At 36.7% G+C, this 20,284-nt stretch overlaps 2 pseudogenes; one reads left to right on the top strand and one right to left on the bottom strand.

Annotated features, from left to right (window-relative positions):
* Positions 1–10,288: 10,288 nt before the first annotated feature.
* LOC116888746 lies at positions 10,289–11,224 on the bottom strand (annotated as a pseudogene).
* A 2,786-nt stretch (positions 11,225–14,010) lies between these two features.
* On the top strand, positions 14,011–17,661 carry LOC116888652 (annotated as a pseudogene).
* Positions 17,662–20,284: the final 2,623 nt, after the last annotated feature.

Genomic DNA, 20,284 nt, shown 5'->3' with positions numbered 1-20,284 from the left:
GGAAGAAAACAGGAAAACAGTTCTATAGGAGTGCTGACACAGAGGCCTACAGAAGGATCAATACACTGTCAGAAACAGCAAGAGAAGCTAACATCACAGACAACCTGGCAGCGAGAGGCAAGCACAAGAACTTAAGGAACAGAGACCAACACTACTTGACATTATCAGACTCCAGTTCCCCCACCAAAGCAAGTACTGGATATTTAAACACACTAGAAAAGCAAGATTTGGATTTAAAATAACATTTTTTAGATTGTGAAAGAGAAACAGTAAAGAAAGCACAAAAGGAGACAACCCTGGAGATAGAAAACCTAGAGAAGAGATCAGGAGTCATAGATGCAAGCACGACAAATAAAAGACAAGTGATTAAGGATAAAATCTCAACTAGAGCTGCAGGTCCCCCATGCTCCAGACACCACCCGGACCTGAAGGGACCAGGTCAACAATTCTTGGCACCCAAATCCAGTGGGAGGGAGAGCTAAAACTTAACAGGGGCAGACATGCCTGGGAAGCCAGAGGAGGCTACACTCTGCCCACATTTCTGACTCCAGAGGAAATCACCTAATGCCATCTGGGACCCCGGTGCACGGGGGCTCCTGGAAAAGGTGGCGCTGGCCCTCCTGGTTGCCGCCCTCATGGAGAGCTCAAAAGAAGTCCCCCACTAGCAACTGTGAGCCACGGGACCACAGGTAAGACCAACTTTTCTGCTCCAAGGGACCTGCCAGGTCAACTAAGGACACAGGGCCACAGGAAAAGCAGAAGACCAGTAGAGAGAAAAGAATACATGCCCGAAAGCAGAACACTCTGTTCTCACAACTGGCTGAAAGAAAACAGGAAAAAGAGCTCTACAGCACTCCTGACACACAGGCTTATAGGAAGGTCTAGCCACTGTCAGAAATAGCAGAACAAAGTAATACCAGACACAACCTGATGGCAAGAGGCAAGCACAGGAACCCAAGAAATAGAAACCAAAGCTACATGGCATCATTGGAGCCCAAATCTCCCACGAAATCAAACACTGAATATCCAAACACACCAGAAAAGCAAGATCTAGATTTAAAATCACATTTGATCACGATGCCGGAGGACTTCAAGAAAGACATGAAGAACTCCCTTAGACAAACGCAATAAAACATAAATGAACAAGTAGAAGCCTATACAGAGGAATCACAAAAATCCCTGAAAGAATTCCAGGAAAACACAATCAAACAGTTGAAGGAATTAAAAATGGAAATAGAAGCAATGAAGAAAGAACATATGGAAACAACCTGGTTATAGAAAACCAAAGGAAGAGACAAGGAGCCATAGATACAAGCATCACAAACAGATTACAAGAGATAGAAGAAAGCATCTCAGGAGAAGATTCCATAGAAATCATAGACGTAACTGTCAAAGATAATGTAAAGCGGAAAAAGCTACTGGTCCAAAACATACAGGAAGTCCAGGACTCAATGAGAAGATCAAACCTAAGGATAATAGGTATAGAAGAGAGTGAAGACTCCCCACTCAAAGGACCAGTAAATATCTTCACAAAATCATAGAAGAAAACTTCCCTAATCTAAAGAAAGATATTCCCATAAACACACAAGAAGCCTGCAGAACTCCAAATAGATTGGACCAGAAAGAAACTCCTCCTGTGACATAATAGTCAAAACACCAAATGCACAAAATAAAGAAAGAATATTAAAAGTAGTAAGGGAAAAAGTCAAGTAACATATAAAAGCAGACCTATCAGAATCACATGGGACGTCCCACCAGAGACTATGAAAGCCAAAAGATCTGGGAGAGATGTCATACAGACCCTAAAAGAAAGCAAATGCCAGCCCAGGTTACTGTATTCTGCAAAATTCTCAATTAACATAGATGGAGAAACCAAGATATTCCATGACAAAACCAAATTTACACAATATCATTCTACAAATCTGGCCCTACAAAGGATAATAAATAGTAAAGCCAACATAAGAAAGCAAGCTACACGCTAGAAAAAGCAAGAAACTAATCATCTTGGCAACAAAAGAAAGAGAAGAAAAGTACACAAACAAATATGAATAAAACAGGAAGCAATAATCACTATTCCTTCATATCTCTCAACATCAGTGGTCTCAACTCCCCAATAAAAAGACATAGATTAACAAACTAGATACGCAATGAGGACCTTGCATACTGCTGCCTACAGGAAACACACTTCAGAGACCTCAGAGTGAAAGGCTGGTAAACAACTTTCCATGCAAATGGTCTGAAGAAGCAAGCTGGAGTAGCCATTCTAATATCAAATAAAATAAATTTTCAATGAAAAGTCATCAAAAAAGATAAGGAAGGACACTTCATATTCATCAAAGGGAAAATCTACCAAGATGAACTCTCAATCCTAAATAACTATGCTACAAATTCAAGGGTACCTACATACATAAAAGAAACCTTCCTAAAGCTCAAAACACACATTGCACCTCAGACAATAATAGTAGGAGATTTCCACACCCCACTCTCATCAATGGATAGGTCATGGAAACAGAAATTAAACAGAGACATAGACAGACTAAGGCAAGTCATGAACCAAATTGACTTAACAGATATTTATAGAACATTCTATACTAAAGCAAAAAGATATACATTCTTCTCACCACCTTAATGTACTTTCTCCAAAATTGACCATGTAATTGGTCATAAAACAGGCCTCAATAGATACAGAAAGATAGAAATAATCCCATGTGTCCTATCAGACCAGTACTGACTAAAGCTTGTCTTCAATAACAATAAGGGAAGAATGCTCACATATACATGGAAGTTGAACAACGCTCTACTCAATGATAATCAGGTCAAAGAAGAAATAAAGAACAAAATTAAAGACTTCTTAGAATTTAATGAATGTGAAGGTACAACATACCCAAACTTATGGGACTCAATGATAGCTGTCCTAAGAGGAAACTCATAGCTCTGAGTGCCTGCAGAAACAAACAGGAGAGAGTAAATGTCAGCCACTTGACAGCACACCTAAAAGCTCTAGAACAAAAAGAAGCAAATACACCCAGGAGGAGTAGAAGTCAGGAAGTAATCAAATTCAGAGCTGAAATCAACCAAGTAGAAACAAAAAGGACCATACAAAGAATCAAAGAGAAGGAAAAGATGGTTCTTTGAGAAAATCAACAAGATATATAAACACTTACCCAGACTAACAAGAGGACACAGAGAGTGTGTACAAATTAACAAAGTCAGAAATGAAAAGGGAGACATAACTACAGAACCAGAGGAAATTTCCTAAGCACAACACCAATGGCTTATGCTCTTAGATCAAGAATAGACAAATGTGATCTCATAAAACTGCAAAGCTTCTGTAAGGCACAGGACACTGTGGTTAGGACAAAACGACAACCAACAGACTGGGAAAAGATATTTACCAATCCTACAACATAATAGAGGAATTATATCCAAAATATACAAAGAACTCAAGAAGTTAGACTGCAGGGAGACAAATAACCATATTAAAAAATGGGGTTCAGGGGTTGGGGATTTAGCTCAGTGGTAGAGCGCTTGCCTAGGAAGTGCAAGGCCCTGGGTTCGATCCCCAGCTCCGGAAAAAAAAAATGGGGTTCAGAGACAAACAAAGAATTCACAGCTGAAGAATGCTGAATGGCTGAGAAACACCTAAAGAAATGTTCAACATCTTTAGTCATAAGGGAAATGCAAATCAAAACAACCCTGAGATATTCACCTCACACCAGTGTTAATGGGTAAGGTCAAAAACTCAGGTGACAGAAAATGCTGGTGAGGACGTGGAGAAAGAGGAACACTCCTCCATTGTTGGTGGCATTGCAGACTGGAACAACCATTCTGGAAATCAGTCTGGAGGTTCCTTAGAAAATTGGACATAGTGTTACCTAAGGACCCAGCTATACTACTCTTGGGCATATACCCAAAAGATGACTCCAACATATAACAAGGACACTTGCTCCACTATGTTCATAGCAGCCTTATTTATTATATTCAGATGCTGGAAATAACCCAGATGCCCTTCAACAGAGGAATGGATACAGAAAATGTGGTATATCTACACAGTGGAATATTATTCAGCTATCAAAAACAATGACTTTATGAAATTCATTGGCAAATGGATGGAACTGGAAAATATCATCCTGAGTGAGGTAAACCAATCACAGAAAAACACACATGGTATGCACTCATTGATAAGAGGCTATTAGCCAAAATGCTTGAATTGCCCTAGATGCACAGAACACATGAAACTCGAGACAGATGAGCAAAATGTGAATGATTCACACCTTCTGTAAAAGGAGCAAGAATACCCTTGGCAGGGAATAGGGAGGCAAAGTTTTAAACAGAGGCAAAAGGAACACCCATTCAGAGCCTGCCCCACATATGGCCCATTCTTATACAGCAACCCAATTAGATAAGATGGATGAGGCAAAGAAGTGCAGGCCAACAGGAACCGGATGTAGATTTCTCCTGAGAGACACAGCCAGAATATAACAAATACATAGGCGAATGCCAACAGCAAACCACTGAACTAAGAATGGGACTCCCGTTGAAGTAATCAGAGAAAGGACTAGAAGAGCTTGAAGGGGCTCATGACCCCATATGAACAACAATGCCAACCAAACAGAGCTTTCAGGGACTAAGCCACTATCCAAAGACTATACATGGACTGACGCTTGGCTCCAACCTCATAGGTAGCAATGAATAGACTAGTAAGAGCACCAGTTTAAGAGGAAGGCCTTTGTCCTGCCAAGACTGAACCCCCAGTGAATGTGATTGTTGGGGGAAGGGCGGTAATGGGGGAAGAATGGGGATGGGAACACAAATCTAGAAGGGGAGGGGAGAGTTTAGGGGGATGTTGGCCCTGAAACTGGGAAAGGGAATAACAATCAAAATGTAAATAAGAAACACTCAAGTTAATAAAGATAACAACAACAACAACACCAAAAAAAAAAAAAAGATAGAATCTCAGGGGCAGAAGATACCGAAGAAAACATCAACATAATCATCAAAGATAATGTAAAACACAAAAAGCTCCTAGCCCAAAACATGAAGAAAATCCAGGACACAATAAGAAGATCAAACCTAAGGATAAGTATAGAAGAGAGTGAAGACTCCAAACTGAAATGGCCAGTAAATACATTCAAAAATTATAGAAGAAAACTCTCTTAACCTAAAGAATGAGATGCCCATTAACATACAAGAAGCATACAAAATTGCAAAGAGATTGGAACAGAAGAGAAATTCTTCCCATCACATAATAGTCAAAACACCAAGTGCACAATACAAAGAAAGAATATTAGAAGCAGTAAGGGAAAAATGTCAAGTGACATATAAGGGCAGACCTATAAGAATTACACCAGACTTCTCACCAGGGACTATGAAAGCCAGAAGACCCTGGTCAGATGACATTCAGACTATAAGAGAACACAAATGTAGTCCAGGCTACAATATACAGCAAAACTCTCAGTTAACATACATGACTAAAACAATATTTTACATGACAAAACCAAATTTACACAATATGTTTTCTCCAAATCCAGCTCGACAAAGGATAATAGATGAAAAACTCCAATACAAGGAAGGAAAAGATCAAGGAGAAAAAGCAAGAAAATAGTCTCCTTGCAAAGAAACCAAAAGAGGACAGACACACAAACATAATTCCACCTATAACAACAAAAATAATGGGAAGTTATGATCACTATCTCTCAACATCAATGGACTCAATTCTCCAATAAACAAACACTACTTCAGAGTAAAAGGCTGGAGAAAACTTTCTAAGCAAATTGTGAGAAGAAACAAGTTGGAATAGCTATTCTAATAAGAAATAAAATTGGCTTTCAATGAAAGCTCATCAGAAAAGATAAGGAAGGACACTTCATATTCTTCAAAGGAAAAATCCCAACACGATGAATTCTCAATCCTAAATATCTATGCTTCAAATGCAAGGACACATACTTTCATAAAAGAAACCTTACCAAAGCTCAAATTACACTTTGCACCTCACACAATAATAGGAGATTTCAACATTCCATTCTATTCAACAGATTGATCATGGAAACAGAAATTCAACAGAGACATAGAAAAACTAACAGAAGTTATGAGCCAAGTAGATTTAACAGATATTTATAGACCATTTCATCCTAAAACAAAAGGATATACCTTCTTCTCAGAACTTCATGGTACCTTCTCAAAAATTGGCCATAAAACAGGCCTCAACTGATAGAGGAAGATATAAATAATTCCATGCATCCTATCAGATTACCACAGACTAAGGATAAACTTCAATAACAATAACGATATCAGATATAAAGGGATGATTCGGTATAAGGACATTCATGTATATAATCCACTATTTAAACAAACTCAATAATAAAAACCACATTATCGTTTCATTAGAGGATGAGAAAGCATTTGACAAAATTCAACACCCCTTCATGATAAAAGTCCTGGATAGATCAGGAATTCAAGCTCATACCTAAACATAGTAAAAGCAATATATAGCAATGCAGTAGCTAATATCAAAGTAAGTGGAAAGAAACTTGAAGCAAACCAACTAAAATAAGGGACAAGATAAGGCTGCCCACTCTCGCCCTACTCATTCAATATAGTTCTTGAAGTCCTAGACAGAGTAATCAGACAACAAAGAGAGATCAAAGGGATACAGATTGGAAAGGAAGAAGTCAAAATATCATTATTTGCAGATGATATGATACTATATTTAAGTGATCCCAAAAGTTCCACCAGAGAGCTACTAAGCCTGATGAACAACTTCAGAAAAGTGGCTGGGTATAAAATAAAGGCAAACAAATCAGTAGCCTTTCTCTACTCAAAGAATAAACAGGCTGAGAAAGAAATTAGCGAAATGCCATGCTTTGTAATCATCCCAAATAATATAAAAAACCTCAGTGTGACTTTAACCAAGTAAGTAAAAGATTGTAGGACAATAACTTCAAGTCTCTGAAAAAATAAACTAAAGAAGACCTCAGAAGATGGACAGACCTCCCATTCTCATGGATTGGAAGGATTAATATAGTAACAATGTCCATTTACCAAAAACAATCTACAGATTCAATGCAATCTCCATCAAAATTCCAACTCAATTATTCACAGAGATAGAAAGAACAATTTGCAAATTCATTTTCAATGACAAAAAACTCAAGGTAGCAAAAACTATACTCAAAATAAAAGAACTTCTGGGGAAATCACCATCCCTGACCTCAAGCAGTATTACAGAACAATGGTGATAAAAATTGTATGGTATTGGTACAGAGACAGGCAGGTAGATCAGTGGAATAGAATTGAAGACCCAGAAATGGACACACCCATCTATTTTCACTTGATCTTTGACAAAGGAGCTAAAACCATCCAATGGCAAAAAGATATCATTTTCAACAAATGGTGATTATTCAAGTGGAGGCCAGCATGTAGAAGAATGCAAATTTATCCATTTTTATTGCCCTGTACAAAGCTTAAGTTCAAGTTGATCAAGGTCTTCCACACCAAAAAAGATACACTCAAACTAATAGAAGAAAAAGTGGGGAAGAATCTTGAGCACATTGCCAATGGTGAAAATTTCCTGAAAACAAACAAACAAACAAACAAACAAACAAAAAAACCAATGGTTTATGCTCTAACATCAAGAATCGACAAATGGAACCTCATAAAACTGCAAAGCTTCTGTAAGAAAAAGGAAACTGTCATTAGGACAAAATGGAAACCAACAGATCTGGAAAAATCCTATATTTGATACAGGGTTAATATCCAAAATATATATAGAATTCAAGAAGTTAGACTCAAATAACCCTATCAAAAATGAGGAACACAGCTAAACAAAGACTTTTCAGCTGAGGAATATTGAATGGCTGAGAAGACCCTAAAGCAATATTCAACATCCTTAGTCATCAGGGTAATGCAAATCAAAATAACCCTGAGATTCTGCCTACCACCAGTCAGAATGGCTAAGATAGGGTTATATTCCGGTGACAGTAGATGCTGGATGAGTATGCGGAGAAAGAGGAACACTCCTCCATTGTTGGTGGGATTGCAAACTGGAACAACCACTCTGCAAATCAGTCTAGAAGTTCTTCAGGAAGTTGGATATTCCACTACCTGAGGACCCAGCTATAGCTCTCCTGGGCATATACTCAAAAGATGCTTCAATATACAGCAAAGAAACATGCTCTACTATGTTCATAGCAGCCTTATATATAATAGCCAGAAGCTGGAAATAATCTAAATGCCCTTCAACAGAGGAATGGATACAGAAAATGTGGTACATCTACACAGTGGAGTACTACTCAGTGATCAAAAACACTGACTTCATGAAATTCATAGGCAAATGAATGGGACTAGAAAATATCCTGAGTGAGGTAACCCAATCACAGAAAAACTCACAGAGTATGCACTCACTGATAATTGTATATTAGCCCAAAAGCTCGAATTACCTTAGATGCTATCCACAGACCACATGAAGCTCAAGATGGATGACCACATTGTGGATGCTTCACTCCTTTTTAAAAAGGGGAACACAAATATTCATAGGAGGGGATAGGGCGGCAAAGTTTAGAGCAGTGAATGAAGGAATGAGAGACACAGCCAGAGCCCGTCAAATACCAAGGTGAACACTGACAGCAAACCACTGAAATGAAAATGGGACCCCTTTTGGGATAATTAGAGAAAGGCTTGAAAGAGCTGAAGGGGCTTTCAAGCCCATAAAAGCAACAATGCCAATCAACCAGAGCTTCCAGGGAGTAAACCACTAACCACATGGACCGACCCAGTGCTCCAACTGCAAGTGTAGCAGAGGATAGCCTTGTTGGGCACCAGTGGAAGGAAAAGGCCTTGGTCTTGACAAGATTGAACCACCAGTGCAGGGGAATGCCAGGCAGGGGTGGCATGTGTGGGTGGAAAAGGGGGGATACATCCTTATGGGGGATGGGGGGGATAAGGGGGTTGAGGACAGGAAACTGGTAAAGGGAGTAAATTTCAAATGTAAATAAAGAAATATATCCCCAAAAATTATATAGAAAAACCCAACATCAAAAAAAAAAGATTGTAAGTTTGTTATAAGTTAAATACATACCATAGTTGAACCACTCTGAAAGTATGAAATAAATATATAAAATATATCCGTATATACGATAAATAACTACTTAATGTCTTATAGGATGTTTATATATACTTATATAGTAGTATACTTTAAACCCTCAAATTACAAAACAGTTTTGAGCAACACATACATATAAATGTAGGTACAGATTTAAAACCTTCTTTTCTCAAAATATTTAGAATATTGTTTTCTCCTGTTAGACTCTGTGAAAGCAAATTTGATTACTGTATATAATAGTGATTTCTTCACAGTTTTTTAAGCATGTACATTGTGTATCATTGTCTAAAATTTTATCAATTTATTCCCATATGTAAAAATAAATAAATATAAATATGTATATGGATATCAGTTACATTCAGAAAATGATGTTAATTATATGTTAAGTGCTTAGAATAAGTAATAATGTAAATATTTACTTAACACTTAAACCTAAAATTTAAATGAGTAATTGTCTATGCAGTCTCATCTCAGCAATCAAGTCATTGTAACATAAATTATGAGAGTGTGTATCAGCTAATATGGTTTGGCTAATAAATAAAACTTACGTTTTTTCAGTGATGTGGTATTTCAATCATTTTTCAAAGTTAAGTTTGGAAATTTTATTTAAAAGGTTTAGCACACACTAATTGATTAACCATTACAAAATGATAATCCTTAAGAAAGTAAATACAAGTGACTTTATACACAGTAAGCAGGTCGTTCTTATGTGTTTATTAATAAGTATTCATATTATGAAAAAAGAGGCTGTGAATTTGAAAGACAGTGAGAAGGTATATATGTTTGAATTTGAAGGGAACACAGGGAAGGGAGAAAATGATATAAATTACTTTAAATTATCAACACAAAAACTTAGGAACTACAAACTTGCATTTTAATGTGTAGTGAATAATCTATAACTGTTTATAAACATATTTCTCTTCTCTGGAACAATATCATAATATAAATGATAGCTGTAAAATTAATAAAGCTTAAAAAGTTACAGTAATACTATACTAGAAATTGTGTTAGAACTGTTTAGGAAAGCAATTTTAATTGCATGAGTGAAAATCACATAAATAGCATCATAATCTTTTAGATAAAATACAAATGATCAGAGACGGATTGACAAAATGATGTAAGTAGGCCACTGAAATCTAATACTTTATTATTTTACTTGGTCTTCAATGTATCTCTCATTCACAGGCCACATCATGTCATGTACTTGTGAAAAAACACTATCTTTCTTGCCATGTTCATAGACGCTTGCTTGACTTGCTGATTCCTCAGGCTATAGATGAACAGGTTTAGCATGGGGGCTACTGAGATATTTAGTATGGCAACTCCCTTGGTCAATGATGCTATATCTGCTGGTGAGGGCTTAATGTACATAAAAATGCAGCATCCATAAGAGATGGAGGTGACAGTCTTATGGGAAGAACATGTGGAAAAAGTCTTTGACCTCTGACTACCAGAAGGAATCTTCACAATTGTTCTAATGATGTATGGGTAAAACAGAAATATTAACACCAATGTGAACATTAGGATAAAGACAGCACAGGAAAACCCCATTCGCTCCAGGAACATTTTATTTTAACAGGAAAGTTGAAGCAGGGGGAAATAATCACAGGCATAGTGATCAACAATATCGAACCCACAATAATCAAGCTGTAGAACCAACATGAGCACAGAGAAGATGACTAGGAAAGAGACCAGCCAGCAAGCAAAGACCAGCATTGTGCAGACCTTGTGACTGATGATGGTCAGGTAATGCAGTGGCTTGCGGATGGCAACGTAACAGTCATAGGACATGGAAGCTAGAAGGTGAATTCAATTTCCCCAAATAAAATAAGAAAAAATAACTGTTATACAGTTATTGAAGGAAATGGTTTTATCCCCTGAGATAATGGTGCCTAAGAAGTTTGGTATGGTGACAGTTGTAAAGGATATTTCTAAAACAGAGAAATTCCTGAGAATGAAATACATGAGTGTCTGGAAGTGAGACAAAATGAGACTGATGATTGTCAGGTTCCCTGTGATGCTGACTGTGTAGGTGATGAGGAGAAAAATGAATATCACAACCTGGAGCTTAGGGTCATCTGACAATCCGAGAAGAATAAACTCTGTGGTTTTTATATAGTTGTTCATTCTACAGTTAATTTTCATCTCTGCCCAGTCTAGCTACAAAACCAGAAAGAATCAAGTAGAATTGATGATTCATAAAAACCAGAACAAGGGAATGTCATATTCTTCAAGTATTATGCTGTTTCCATCTGTAAACTGAATTTAAAGCTTTTCAATACTAGTGATTCTTTAATTACCTTTCTTTGCTCAGAGAACATCTCCACATTCAAGGCAGTTTGAAAAACAGTTTAGTATCAAAAATATGATGCAATCCTCTTGTCTCAATGAGCAAATATATTATAAGAAGTTGTTAGTTGGGGGTGTGAAGAGAAAAGATCTCTAAGGCATTCCAGTAGTGATGTTTGACTTGGTACATCTAGTGTGAGAATAAAATAGAGGTTCCCCAAATAGGACCTAAGAACTTAGCATATATTCCTGTGGTCTTGTCCCATGGTTTATATCTAATTGATGCTATCAAAAACATTTTTTTTTACTTTTCATAGAAAGTGGAATGATCTAGCAACTAATATGCATCCAGGAAATATTAAAGATGCCCTATGTTGAATATGAACCACTTACTAGCTTGAAAATAGGTTAACACTTGCTTCATTTTCTTGTCTGGTAAATATACAGTTTCTTCTGCAGACAAATCAATATTAAAGACCAATTTTTAGTTATACATGTTAATATACGTTAGACAGTAGAAAATTATATATCATATATATGTATGTGTATATGCATGATTGTGAGAATATGTAGCTCAGTGTAATGGCAACTAATTCACCTTTCCTTACTCCTTTTTTCCCATGACATTAGCAGTAACATTTGCCGTTCACATACATAAAACCTTAGATTCATTCTCCCCTTAGACTAGGCTGTCAGTTCCCATAAGTCCTATCTGACTTGGTGCATTCACAGAAGGAGATTTAATTATCAATGCTGTTTTAATATATTTTTTCTTAGTGTAATGTTGGCTGAAATGAGAATTGACCAGTTAATATTGGCTTTTATTTGATAACTTGTTGACATTATTCTTTACTTTATGCAATATTGTGCATTACTTAGGATATATCTTTGCATAATGATATGTTTCCTCAATTATTTACTGTATTCGATGTCCATAAGTATTTGTTTCAAAATCACTATTTTGAATTTTTTTCAAATGAAATGGATGTAACAAAATGTGAAATATATTCCTATACATAATATGCATACATACATACATACATACCTACATGCATACATGCAATTTTAAGTAAACTGTGAAATATTATTTGGCTTATTTGACTGTTTTTAGTAGTATTATGCTTAGTAGGCGTGAGTTTGGATTTGATCAAAATTATATGTTAATTCTTACATCTTTAGCTAAAAATGTCCTTTGTCATCAAATAGATAAGATTAATTCCAATCTCTAGGTGATATTCTTGCAGTAAAATACTGATATTATGACTCATATTTTAAAATAGATACTAAGGTTAACATAGTTACAAATGACTTCATATACATAGCATTTTTCAAACCAGTAAAATGTTCTCCCATGGCATAGAATACTTTCAAATAAAATAACTCCTTATTTGGGCATTATCCACATGTGAATATATTTGAGTTGTTTTGGAACTGGAAGAGCTGACTTTTAAATATTGACTTATTTTTCTTTTTTTGAGTTTTACATATGCTGTAGCTCATTAAGTCCTATTAAAGTTAGTGTATTGTATTCTTTAAACATAAATTTTAATTATTTAAATCATAGATTGTGAAAAGTACTACAAGTGTGTTTTAAATAATCATACTACTGAAATTTCTGATTTATTGACTTATTTATTATTCCTAAAACTGTAAAAGTAACATGCTGAAATTTCAAAAGACTGAGAAATTTGCTAACCACCATGGTATGCTTTAATTGTAAAATGTATATTTCTTGATAAATAAAATTCTTTTTTCAAATTAAAATGATGTAAATACACATTAGATTAGTACTATTTTGGATGTGAAAATCCATCAGTGCATTATATTTCATCCTCTTTTAAAGTTATACCTACATTTTTCCTTACATGTGCTTTAATTTTAACATTTAACATTTACAGTAACAATGTAATAAAGATATTTCTAACCCTCAAGAGACTGAAGTCCTTGGAAATGGAGAAATCTGGTTTGGTGGAGTAATGGGGTGGGATGGGGACATCCTTGAGGAGACAGAGTTCAAGAGGAAGTAAAGATTGTGCAACTGTCAGCAGTTGGACTGGGAGGGAAATAATATCTGGACTGTAAAAAAAGATTAAATATATATTTTTTAAAGAAAATAAATAAAATTGTGTCCAAGCATTTAATTATCTCTTTAGGTTCAGAATATTAAAAGTTTTAGGTTATTTATTTAATTAATTAAAGATCCATTTAATATTTGCTTATTTATTTATTTATTTATTTATTTATTTATTTATTTTGAATATGAGTGCTCTGCCTTCTTGTATATCTGCATGCAAGAGAGAGCATCAAACCTCATTATAGCAGGTTGTGAGCTGCCATGTGGCTGCTAGGAATTAAACTCAGGACTTCTGGAAGAGCAGCCAATGCTCTTAACCAAAGAGCCATCTCTCCAGATGGGTTAGGTTATTAACATCTCATTTTCTTCCACTCATTTCATCAAAATTACTTCTTACTTACTTTTTAAAGACTCCAAATAATTCAAACAAAAAATGAACTATGATAATAGTTGTTCAATTTCTTAATTACCATCAATTTTATGGGTTTCATTATAAAAATATATTCAAATTATGCCTTTCCAAAGTCTCTCTAATTATTAAATAGAAACCATGCATCTTGCAGTAAAGTAAGTAAAGTATAGACGATTTATATAATACTCATAGAAGGAAACTATATTGAAAATTCAATTAGATGGAAATTTTAAAGAATGCTCTTTTGAGAGATACATTAGGGAGATTGACTAATTGCATTTTATTTTGGTATGTATGTTTGAATATTGTTAGTAATATTACATGATGCAATGGATGATCAATTTTCTTTATGAGACATTGACTTTGGAAGTCCAGCTTTTTCTCAACATTATCCCAATTTATCCATTTTTTCTTCAGTCAAATCTCATTAAGTAGAAGTTTCCAAAAATTACACAGAACACATCTCTGAATACATTTTATTGATCACACTGTCTTCGTTCTTTACACATTCAAATTTACAGGGTCGTTCATAATGTTCATGATTGAAGGATAGAAAAAAATAATTATTTAATTTGAAGAGTAAGTCATATCTAGATCAGCCTCAAGTTTTAAATTGTAAAACATAACACCCTATATACATGAATTTGGATAGGGAGGAAGTGAGGATTGGGGAAGATTTGGGTGCAGGGAAAGAGTTTGATCAAAATACATTATGAACAAAAGATTTAAATATGCAAATAACTAAACAACAAATCATAAAAGTAATCTTATATAAGTATACTCTTATTGCATAATCTGGATCACGCCACAGGGATTCTTTAAGATTTTTTTCACTTGTCTTTATCAGACTCCTCAGAATTCACTGAATGAGTGATTAGACTTATTTTTTACTAACTTCTCTTTTTACTAGTTTCACACTTATGTGTTTTTCTTTCCAGGATAATATGAATATAATAGACTAATTAGCTTCAATAACAATGAACAGGATCAATTTTCATCATTGAATTTCATATATATATATACACATATATGAAAATTAAGTCGCATTTAATACTAAATCTCATATATCTAACTGTCTTTGAAAATAATGCTAGTAGAGAAACAAGAATTGAACTGAAAGTATAAATTTCACAGAAACATTAGAAAAATAATGACTAATACATCATGACAGATAGTTTAAGGTATATACAAATAAACTGTAGATTCCCTTATATATACTTTATTTAAAATTAATGAATTCTCATTTTGACAGCATATTCATAATAGTAACAATTTATTAATTTATTAATAACAATTTATTAATTGTTTATTTCAGTCATCAAAGGTCCGTATATTTTATTTTATTTGATTATGCTAAAATATTTGTAAACCTCTTATTCTTATTCTCAATTGGAGCATTGAGGTTCAGATTTCGCAATTTTCATTCATTTATAAAAATGTCAAATGTTAGAAATCAACAGATATCTCACAATTAAATCAGATATCTACAATTAAAGACTTTCTTCAAAGGAGCATTAAATACATGTAAAAAAGAAAATGTAATCTGTGGAGATAATGAATCTGCTTTTACCCAACAGAAAATATGTAAATTAGCATAAGCACTCAAGCCACATTTTAAAATATAATTACTATTGTATCTTAAATCTGACAAAGTTGAGTTCTCAATCGATGTTTAACTTTTAGAAATGTGCACTGCCCTCTTTAAGTTCAACTTACCTGCAATTACATACAGATTTCAGAACGGCTAGAAGAGTGGCTGCATCCTCCACTGCTTTCTTTGAAAACTCCTCTCCCCAGGTAACAACTTAAAGATACATTGTAACAGTTTTCATCTACATTTTCTCATTTTACCCAAAGTGAGTTTATTCCTTTGATTACAGAGAGATAAGAAAGAGTGAAGGAGGGCACAGAAACTGTTCCAAAAGATGTTTCAAAATAATACTGATTAATTCATTATCTCAAGTCACAAAGAATACTTACAGGTTTATCCATTCACTCTGCAATTGGCTCAAGGGACCAATTCACTGAATCAAAATTGCCAGCAAGGGAATATGCACAAAACACTAGGGAATATCAACCATAATTGATTGCATTGTTATCAAAACAGAAAGAAGCTTGGGGACACTGTCCAGAGAAACAGAGTAAGATCATTTGGAAGAAATCATGATGATGTTTCATGCAGTTTAAAATCTGCCTACCTTTAAAATTTTGACTACATTAAAACTTCTTACACTTTATGCTTCTTTCTTCTGTTCACTCAATTGCTCAAAGACAATGGATTAATGTTATAATTTATGTATCGAACATATTAGGGCCATCTTCTACAGAGAGCCTATAATTATAGTGTTATGACAATAATATTAAAAACCAATAATATATTTCAAGACTTTAGTTAATTTTGTCCAAAACAGTAAAGAAGAACATGATTAGCAGATTTTGATTGGGGTTCTTTTGCTTGTTTTTTGTTGGATTTTTACATTATTTATTTTAGTTGTTGAGATCATCATATAATTATATGATTTGCCCCCTTTACTTTCCTCCCTCCAAAACCAACCATATACACCTGCTTGCTCTCTTTCAAATTTATGGCCTCAATCTCGTAAGTTATTGTTATATACATATATGTATACTAATACATATGAATATATTCCTAAATACATAAATGCAACCTGTCAGTCTGCCTAAGTCTACTTGTGTGTTTTTCTGCAGAGAAGACCATTTGATATTGGCCTAACTACAGGCCTACTAACTAACTTCCCTGGGGAAGACTATATCGCACACGCTTTTGCTTGTTTTTCATTACATTTTATTTTTTATGTTTTGATTTCAAAATAACTTTTGTACAATGTAGTCATGGTTTCTGTTTTCCCAATTCTTAGATCCTCCCCACGTCCTGTAATTACAGTATAGTTTTCCATACTTATTTTCTCTTTTAATAAAATATATTGATGAGAAAGAAACTGAGAGTTTACTTAATGAGGTGGAATTGAAATTTTATATATTGACAAATCCATCTCCAACAAAACAATGCAATGATATCCATTCCCTGTATGAATTACTACATGTGCAGGGGAAGATGTAGCAGCCTCTCCTCCCAACCACCCCTTTGCCTCCGGACTTCTCTGGGGCCAGAAGCCGCCCGACCTGGGGCCTGGGGCCACAGGCTCAGTCGACGACCTTGAGCTTGGTGTCCAACCAGCAGTTTGCAGGTGGCTGCACCAAGGCAGCCGAGAAGGCGCCAGAAGAGGCGCTGCTTGAGGCGGCCTGAGCGGCAGAGGAGCCTCAGTTGCGCATGGGACGGGCATCTGTAAGTGGTTCAACATGAGCATGGGGTTCGGCTTCCTGTCTCTGACTGCCCGTGCCCGGATCGCGCTCGATCCGCCGGTATACGTCTTTGTGCACCAGAGCAAGCTGCAAATGGAAGGTTTCGGAGGGTGAGGCAGTGGAGTTCACCTGTGAGAAGTCTGCCAAAGGTCTGGAGTCCATCCATGTCACTGGCACTGGTGGCATGTTCTGTATTGGGAATGAGGGTTGGTCAAAGGGAAGAACATGCAGAAACGAAGATCTAAAAGAGACAGGTGCTATAACTGTGGTGGGCTAGACCATCATGCCAAGGAATGCAAGCTACCACCCAAGAAATGCCACTCTTGCCAAAGCATCAGCCATATGGTGTCCTCATGTCCACTGAAGGCCCAGCAGGGCTCCAGTTCTCAGGAAAAACCTGTCTACTTCCGGGAGGAGGAAGAAGAGATCCACAGCCCTACCCTGCTCTCAGAAGCCCAGAATTGAGAACCAGGAGTAGGGGTTATTCTTTGGCTAATGGGGAGTTTCAGGGAGGAGGCATCAATCTGCAGAGTGGAGAAAGTGGGAATCGGGTGGGTTGCGTGGGTAGCTTGCACTGTCATATGACATCTCAGACTGGGGTTCCCAGTATCACCCTGTCTTTCCTTGGAGGGAAGGAAAGGTTGAGGCAAAGGAACTCCTACCATGCTCCATCAAAAAGCAAGTGAAAGCTTTTGTGGGGAACCACCCTAGAATCTGCATGCTTTATCTGAAGCTCTAACATGCTTTGCCAAGTGGCTGTTATAGGGGAGAAGCCCTTCTTCTGTAGAAAGGCTGTGTGACATTTCCGTTGCTAGACAGGATGTGAAAAAAGTGTCAAACCAAGATTAATGAACCTAACCCTCCAGCTACTATGTTCCCTGGAAGGAACTCTCGGCAGCAAGGAGAGGTTATATTCACAGGGTGCTTACTCATTACCCTGTCCTGCCGTGCTGTGCTGGGAACATTCTCTAGCAATGGGTTGTAATGACAGGCAAAGTGGGTGGTTGGGGGACAAGTCCAGACCTACTGTTCCCACCTCAGTCCCAGCCCTTACTGTGCCAATGGGGTTTTAATTTATTTGCTCCCTTGGGTAACTACACCTTGGATCCCACTTTCTCCATAATGCCAACTGCACTATCTATGTGCAAATGATGTATCTTGTGCGGTTTTTTTCTTAATATAAATATTGGGTTTGTATTTTTGTATATTTTAATCTTAAGGCCTTCATTCCTGCACTGTGTTCTCAGGTACATGAGCAAACTCAGGGATAAGTCCTTAGCAGCCCCAGGTCTGCACAACAGGAATACTTAACTTTGTTTTAATCACCATGGAGACAAACAATTTGGAGTGCACAGCCTGTTGAACTACCTCATTTTTGCCAATTACAACTGCCTTTTCTGCCATAGAATCCTTGAAAAATGTCTCACAGGTTTTTATTGAGTTATCCCGAGACTTGATCTGGTTTTAGCAAAACATAGGAAATCAGTCTAAACTGGAAACTGTGAACAAAGACATTAAAAGGCAGGACCAGGTGAAAGACACAAGAGTAACTTTCATATGAAATCCATCCTTTTGTCAGATTATCTAAGCCTGCCATGCACAGCTGGGTGTGTTTGTGTGTATGTATGTTGATTTTTTTCAATGCAAATTTATGAGGACAAGGTGTTTTTTGTTGTTTGATTGCTTTTTGATACTGGGGATAGAACCTTGGGCTTCATTTGTGCTAGGAAGTACCCTGCCACTGAGTTATCCTGGTAAGGATGCAATTTAAGACCAATATCTTATATCTTATTCCCACATTGTGCTATCAAGGTATGGGAACATGAGGCAAGGACTCAAACCCTTGGCCTTTCACAATCTTGGCTTCCAGAGAGAATCATGAGTGTGGGCCTCTGTGGCAAATATCTGGCCCTGCTGTAATGTGATGGTTGATAGCTAATGAGGGAGGGAAGTTTTGTTTACGTGCTTTGAGATCACCACAAACCTACCTCACTATGTTGAAATGGGACAAATGCAATAGAATACATTGGGAGGTGTGTGTGTGTGTGTGAGTGTGTGTGTGTGTGTCTAATCCTGTTTTCTTTTTTCCACCAAATGCTGCCCCCACCTCTAGTTAATTGTATTCATCTGGCCTTTGTAGGACTTTACTGTCTGAGTTGGTGATTGCTAAGTGGTCTACTTTTGTAAATATAAACGTGTTGGTCTTCATGTTCTTTTGGGGTTTTATTGTTTACAAAATTTTTGTTGTATTGAGAGAAAAATTGCCAACGCATCTTTGACAGAACGTTCTGCACCAGACTACACCATCTAAAACCTAAATGTGGGGTCCTCTTCTCAAAGTGAGCCTCTGGGAACCATGGCTTTCCCTTCTGTGCTCTTTCTGTCTCCCAATCTGGACCACAATGACCTTAAAACCAGCCCTTCTTCTCCCTCATAAGAAAACCCAGGCTCAGTTACTTCTTTGAGCATCTCTAAAGATTTTGAAAGACTAACGTAAAAATTCTGAAGAAGCCATGAACTTCCTTCTCCCTCTGTCCCCGCCAGCAGGGACCCAGTTATTCAGGGTCCCGAAGAGGCTTTCTACCTGTGGGCCAAAATGGGGGTGAAGAGAAGAAGGAGACCAAGCAAAAGTTCTCTTGTCAAGGTCTCGTTTATTGGGATGAACGTTACAGCTTTTAAGGCTTTCAGGTAGGGGGAGTGACCTTAGTGAAATATGAAGGAGGGGGGAGATGAGGGTATAGGCAGTGATAGCTGGAGGCAAAGAGGTCAGGCGATGAGGTCAGGTGGTGGAGACACTGGGTGTAGACTGAGGAGATAACTGGTATCTGCTCGAACTGAGGCATCCCTTGAATGTTATACTCCTGTGCCGTAAATTCATGGGAGAGGCTTTATCCAACAATCTTAAGACTTATGGCAGTCATCTTAGGGGTGAATATCTGTGGCCAAACAGCCCAGAGTCACCTAGCCACTTTGAGCCATGCAGTCAAAAAGCGGCTAGGCCCAAATCCAATATGGCTCCGTGCATCTTCCCCATTTTTCTTTTATAAAAAACCATTAGGTGGAAGTAGTGGTCTGAGAGAGATCAGAC

Source organism: Rattus rattus, chromosome 1 (assembly GCF_011064425.1).
Source record: "Rattus rattus isolate New Zealand chromosome 1, Rrattus_CSIRO_v1, whole genome shotgun sequence".
NCBI classification, from domain to species: domain Eukaryota; kingdom Metazoa; phylum Chordata; class Mammalia; order Rodentia; family Muridae; genus Rattus; species Rattus rattus.
Note: the sequence above shows the minus strand (reverse complement) of the source record. Positions and strands in the feature narration are given on the sequence as shown.